A 6,775-nucleotide genomic window follows, 5' to 3' on the forward strand; every position below is an offset into this window, starting at 1 on the left:
GAGGTGGGGCTAGACATTGGTCACAGAGTAGGAGGTCCACAACGAGGCCTTTTCTTAACTGATCCACACCATCCCATTCTTCCTATTCTCCTTGTGAGGTTCAGATTACTGTCCCTTTAAAACAATCCAAGGGAAGTTAAGTAATATGCTCAAGGCCAAGAGATTGAGAGACCATGATAGGCTGGAGGGGGATGCTTGCGTGGACTCCCTGTTTGCTCACTGCTCCTCCACATGTAAAAACATGGCCATGGAAGTGAATGCCTTCACTAACATCTCCCACCACATCCTCCACCAGAACGGCCACTCTTGGGATGGGGCCTGGAATGGGATACCAGAACTTGAGACGCCAGTGCCTTCCATCAATTTAAAGGTCCACACTTTTCCGCAATCCCCCTCACTCTCTCTCTCTTTATTAATCCAGGAAAAGGCTACATAGTAGAGAACAGGGGGCTCATGGTGATGCTACCAAGGATTAATTGCCTATTGAGGGTAGCTATGGATGTTGCTCATGGTCTCATGGTGAATCAGTGGACCTTAATCATTGGACAGACTCCTGACCACTCTGTGCCAGCAGAGAGGCTCTGAGGTGGTCGTGGGACTAAATCCAGGGACTGGGTCACATAGGCCCAGTGGGGACATGGAGTCAAGTGCAAAGAACTCAGGAAGGCAAGCAGGCCTTGCTGGAGGCAGGTGTGCAGTGGTACACTCCAGTCCAGTGCTTCCTGCTGGGCAGCAGGGAAGGATTGTCCAGAGGAGGAAACCTACCTCTTTCAGGCCAGAGCCTCTGGCCCACCTCAGAAGCATCCCAGGGCTCCTAGTATTAGAGGAGCTTCTCCACCTCTCCTAGGAGCTGCACTTGACCAGGAGTCCTTAGGAAAGAGAGATCAAGATCAACTAGGGGTGGTAGAAGGGGAGTAGGGTGGGGGGTGAGAATGAATGGGTGACAGGCACTGGGGGTTATTCTGTATGTTGGTAAATTGAACACCAATAAAAAATAAATTAAAAAAAATAAAATAAAAAATAAAATAAAAAAGATCAACCAGCAGCACAGACATCATCAGATGTAGATGGGCGGTAAGAGCATGCACTGCAGGAGCTCTTACTTGGTGCTTCCTCACATAGCCTGACTCTGCAAGCATCTTCCCAGTGCTTGGCCATGCCCCAAACACCCTGGGAGAGACTATTAAGAAAGGCAAAGTTCCTGCCAGGGCCCATATAGGAAATGAGCTCCCACATCCATATCCAGTGCTCCTTATCATGTGAGTACACCATGCTGCCAGCTGACCTATTTCTTGCCCCAGCGTGAGCACCTTGGACTATGAATTCTACTGGAAACAGCTGGTCTTCTCCATCAGGACAGCTGGTGTCCCAGACTGTGTTCTACAGAGCTCTCTCGACACTCCACCCCGCCCAGTGACAAAGAGGCTACAGCTAGAATGCTTTGGCTGGGAGGAATGTTTCCCTGGTCAGCACTCCCTGTGCCCCTGTGGTAGGGCAAGTGGAGGAGTGAGACCCCTGCAAGGACTGAATCTCACGAAGGCAGAGGAGGGACAAATGTACATTGTGCCATGACCTGGTGTCCTAAAAACTGAGTCCTGGCCTGCAGAGAATCATTGATCAGGCTGCCCTGTGTGACAAACACACAACCTCACATTCTCCATCTCATACACCATGATATAGGTGTATTCTCCATCTCATACACCATGATATAGGTAAACTTCTACCTCATATCAATCCTTTGCCTACCCTCACTGCTCACAGGTGGGTCCATACACCTTTGATGCCTTCACCCCAAAGTGTGCCCCACTACTGCTTCTGGTGTAGTATGTGTCATAACAAAGCCATGGTGCTTAATTAAGGAGCTATAGGGAGTTACCTGGGGAACAAGGGTTGGATTTCAGTGTTGAGTGCAATACCTTCAAAAGAAATGCCCATCAACAAATATAGAGAAGCTATAAGCCCAAGGACAACAGAAAGGAGGATTTGGTGAACCTACGGCAGGCAGTCTCTGATCTGTCTACTAATAGAGAGCCAAATTCCTAAAGGAAGACCCAAGACCCTGGCCTCCACATCACTGTCCAATGGAGCAAGCATCCCCTTGTCATTAGAGTAGGCGTGCTGACCTCAAGGTGGGTACTCTGAGCTTCCAGAATGATCCTTCCTTCTGCTGTATCTGTATCCTCTTACTCCTGCTTATATTGTCTGCCTGGCAATTATACCTGGTAATAGTAGTCATATCCTGAGTTGTCTGGTAATGCAAGGCAGGATTTCCAGCCCATAGTGTTCCCCTAGTATATATTTGAATTGCTTTTTTTTTTCAGGATTTCTTTTTCTTTTTTTTAAATAATAAATTTATTTTTTATTGGTGTTCAATTTGCCAACATACAGAATAACACCCAGTGCTCATCCTGTCAAGTGCCCCCCTCAGTGCCGGTCACCCATTCACCCCCACCCCCCACCCCCACCCCGCCCTCCTCCCCTTCCACCACCCCTAGTTCGTTTCCCAGAGTTAGGAGTCTTTATGTTCTGTCTCCCTTTCTGATATTTCCCACACATTTCTTCTCCCTTCCCTTATATTCCCTTTCATTATTATTTACATTCCCCAAATGAATTAGAACATATAATGTTTGTCCTTCTCCGATTGACTTACTTCACTCAGCATAATACCCTCCAGTTCCATCCACGTTGAAGCAAATGGTGCGTATTTGTCGTTTCTAATGGCTGAGTAATATTCCATTGTATACAAAAACCACATCTTCTCTCTCCATTCATCTTTCATTGGACACTGAGGCTCTTTCCACAGTTTGGCTATTGTGGACATTGCTGCTAGAAACATCAGGGTGCAGGTGTCCCGGTGTTTCATTGCATCTGTATCTTTGGGGTAAATCCTCAACAGTGCAATTGCTGGGTAGTAGGGCAGGTCTATTTTTAACTCTTTGAGGAACCTCCACACAGGATGGTTCAACACTCCTAAAACAATCAATGTGATTCATCATATCAGCAAGAGAAAAACCAAGAACCATATGATCCTCTCATTAGATGCAGAGAAAGCATTTGACAAAATACAGCATCCATTCCTGATCAAAACTCTTCAGAGTGTTGGGATAGAGGGAACATTCCTCGACATCTTAAAAGCCATCTACGAAAAGCCCACAGCAAATATAATTCTCAGTGGGGAAGCACTGGGAGCCTTTCCCCTAAGTCAGGAACAAGACAGGGATGTCCACTCTCACAACTGCTATTCAACATAGTACTGGAAGTCCTAGGCTCAGCAATCAGACAACAAAAAGAAATAAAAGGCATTCAAATTGGCAAAGAAGTCACTCTCCCTCTTCGCCGATGACATGATACTCTACATAGAAAACCCAAAAGCCGGGATCCCTGGGTGGTGCAGCGGTTTGGCGCCTGCCTTTGGCCCAGGGCGCGATCCTGGAGACCCGGGATCGGGTCCCACGTCGGGCTCCCGGTGCATGGAGCCTGCTCCCTCTGCCTATGTCTCTGTCTCTGTCTCTGTCTCTCTCTTCCTGTGACTATCATAAATAAATAATAAAAAAAAAAATTTAAGAAAACCCAAAAGCCTCCACCCCAAGATTACTAGAACTCATACAGCAATTTGGCAGCGTGGCAGGATACAAAATCAATGCCCAGAAGTCAGTGGCATTTCTATACACTAACAATGAGACTGAAGAAAGAGAGATTAAGGAGTCAATCCCATTTACAATTGCACCCAAAAGCATAAGATACCTAGGAATAAACCTAACCAAAGAGGTAAAGGATCTATATCCTAAAACCTATAGAACACTTCTGAAAGAAATTGAGGAAGACACAAAGAGATGGAAAAATATTCCATGCTCATGGATTGGCAGAATTAATATTGTGAAAATGTCAATGTTACCCAGGGCAATTTACACGTTTAATGCAATCCCTATCAAAATACCATGGACTTTCTTCAGAGAGTTGGAACAAATTATTTTAAGATTTGTGTGGAATCAGAAAAGACCCCGAATAGCCAGGGGAATTTTAAAAAAGAAAACCATAGCTGGGGGCATCACAATGCCAGATTTCAGGTTGTACCACAAATCTGTGGTCATCAAGACAGTGTGGTACTGGCACAAAAACAGACACACAGATCAATGGAACAGAATAGAGAATCCAGAAGTGGACCCTCAACTTTATGGTCAACTAATATTCGATAAAGGAGGAAAGACTATCCACTGGAAGAAAGACAGTCTCTATATTTGAATTAGTACCATAAGTATCTTGAAGGTCATTTTAATGATGTAACTTCCCTTGGATGAGGGGAGTATAAAGTCCCTACAACGCGTTCATCTCTGTGCCTTTGCCTGGTCTAGAGAATGAGATATTCTCATTTAGATGGGATGAGTCAGCACCTCACAGTTATCAACTACAGAGCCCATGGAAAGGTTTCCAAACAGGATATAGAATAGACAGAAGCCAGGCAAGGGACTAAGGCCTACCAGAACCCTAATTAGCATCTTAGACTCAGAGGAAGGGAAGGGCACAAGGACTCGGGGTCTCAGGGAACCATCCTGCAAGAGTGGGGCTTTGTCTTGATCTTCAGGGATAAGGAGCTCTTGGAGTGTTATCGAGTGAAAGTAGCTATTCCTTCTCAACAAAAGTAGAGGAGAGGAATAAAGGGTTAGAGACCCCTAGGGGAAGGACAGGGAAGGAAAGTGTTGTCCCCTTAGGTATCCTGGATATTATGGGGAAGGGAAAGCAGTTTCTCGCTATCCTTCTGGGTTCATGGCTAAGATCCCCTGCTACAAGAGAAAGATTAGTAGGAGAAAAAGAAACACAAGTTTCCCCACAGGGATACAGACAAGGGAAACTGAGTCACTTCCCCAGATGATCCAAGTCATCTCCTCAAATATCATCTGCAGCTAAAGACAAAAGATGTGGAAAGGAAAGGGCAGGTCAGTTATGAGAGGTCACGAGGAAGGCACAGTGAACAATGGTATGGTTGTCATACAGATTTCTCCTACAGGCTCCACTGATAAAAAGAGTTTATAGAGGTTGAAAGTCATCCTTCTCTTTCACTTACAGAAAGACACCCTTACAAATGGAGATTTCCCTCATCTGTGTAAATGTCTCTTATGAAGGTGAGAATATTTTGCTAAGCCAAGTTATGCCTCTTTGACACATTGATTATTTGAAGCTGTGCTTTTAAAGAAACACCAGACACAGGTGAAGCTCTGAAAAGTGAAGAGAAGTTACTTTTTGTGTAAGAACAAAGATTTTTGTCTAATCCAATCATGGGTCATTTAGAGGTGGAAGGTAGAGAAGATGTGTTGCCCCAGGTGAGCAGTTGCTTAACTTTGGAGTTTTGACACTCTTCTTTAAAAGGCATCCTCTCCTTATTTCCGTCCATTTGAACATCTGAAGGGATTTTATTTGGTTCATCTGGGGCATTCCAAAAAGGATGTCACTTTAAGGAGGACAGTTAGTTCCTTGGCAATCAGAATGGTACACTTTTTGTCACCTCTTCTATTTCTCTTTCTACCTGGGACAGAAATGGGAACCCACTGGCAATAAGAAGGTAGAGTCAAAGAATGCACCCCTAGCTGAAGCCGCTCATGCTAAGCATCTTGTAAGTAGTTGCTTTTCCTTTGTGGGGGCTCAGAAAGGCCCCAGCCTCTGTACCAGCATGTCTAGGCTCCAGGGCCATATCCAATAGCACTAGGGACTTTCTTTCACCATCCTCATGGTGGAACTCAATTCTCCTGGATTACAGAATCCATTTCCTGGGTCCTACCCCTCCCTCCTCTTATTTTTTTTTTGTAATAATAAATTTATTTTTATTGGTGTTCAATTTGCCAACATACAGAATAACACCCAGTGCTCATCCCATCAAGTGCCCCCCTCAGTGCCCGTCACCCAGTCACCCCCACCACCCGCCCTCCTCCCCTTCCACCACCCCTAGTTCGTTTCCGAGAGTTAGGAGTTCATGTTCTGTCTCCCTTTCTGATATTTCCTACCCATTTATTCTCCCTTCCCCTCTATTCCCTTTAACTATTATTTATATTCCCCACATGAATGAGACCATATAATGTTTGTTCATCCCCGATTGACTCATTTCACTCAGCATAATACCCTCCAGTTCCATCCACGTCGAAGCAAATGGTGGGTAATTGTCATTTCTAATGGCTAATATTCCGTTGTATACATAAACCACATCTTCTTTATCCATTCATCTTTCGATGGACACCGAGGCTCCTTCCACAGTTTGGCTATTGTGGACATTGCTGCTAGAAACATTGGGGTGCAGGTGTCCCAGCGTTTCATTGCATCTGTATCTTTGTTCCGTCCTCTTAAAGACCTCATTCTGGTAGCACACACCCCAGAGGGGCTTCCTGAGAGAGTACATGAGAAATAAGTAAAATAGAGACATCTTATGCCTCCACTTAATTAATTAATTAATACACACTTGATACACACTTTGGCTGGTATTTCAGGTTGCATAAATTCTGACTACATGATGGCCTCAATAACAACAACAACAAAAACAATGAGAATAGATACAGATGCAATGAAACGCCGGGACACCTGCACCCCGATGTTTCTAGCAGCAATGTCCACAATAGCCAAACTGTGGAAGGAGCCTTGGTGTCCATCGAAAGATGAATGGATAAAGAAGATGTGGTTTATGTATACAATGGAATATTACTCAGCCATTAGAAACGACAAATACCCACCATTTGCTTCGACGTGGATGGAACTGGAGGGTATTATGCTGAGTGTATATTTCTTTATTGGA

Source organism: Vulpes vulpes, chromosome 14 (assembly GCF_048418805.1).
Source record: "Vulpes vulpes isolate BD-2025 chromosome 14, VulVul3, whole genome shotgun sequence".
NCBI lineage: Eukaryota > Metazoa > Chordata > Mammalia > Carnivora > Canidae > Vulpes > Vulpes vulpes.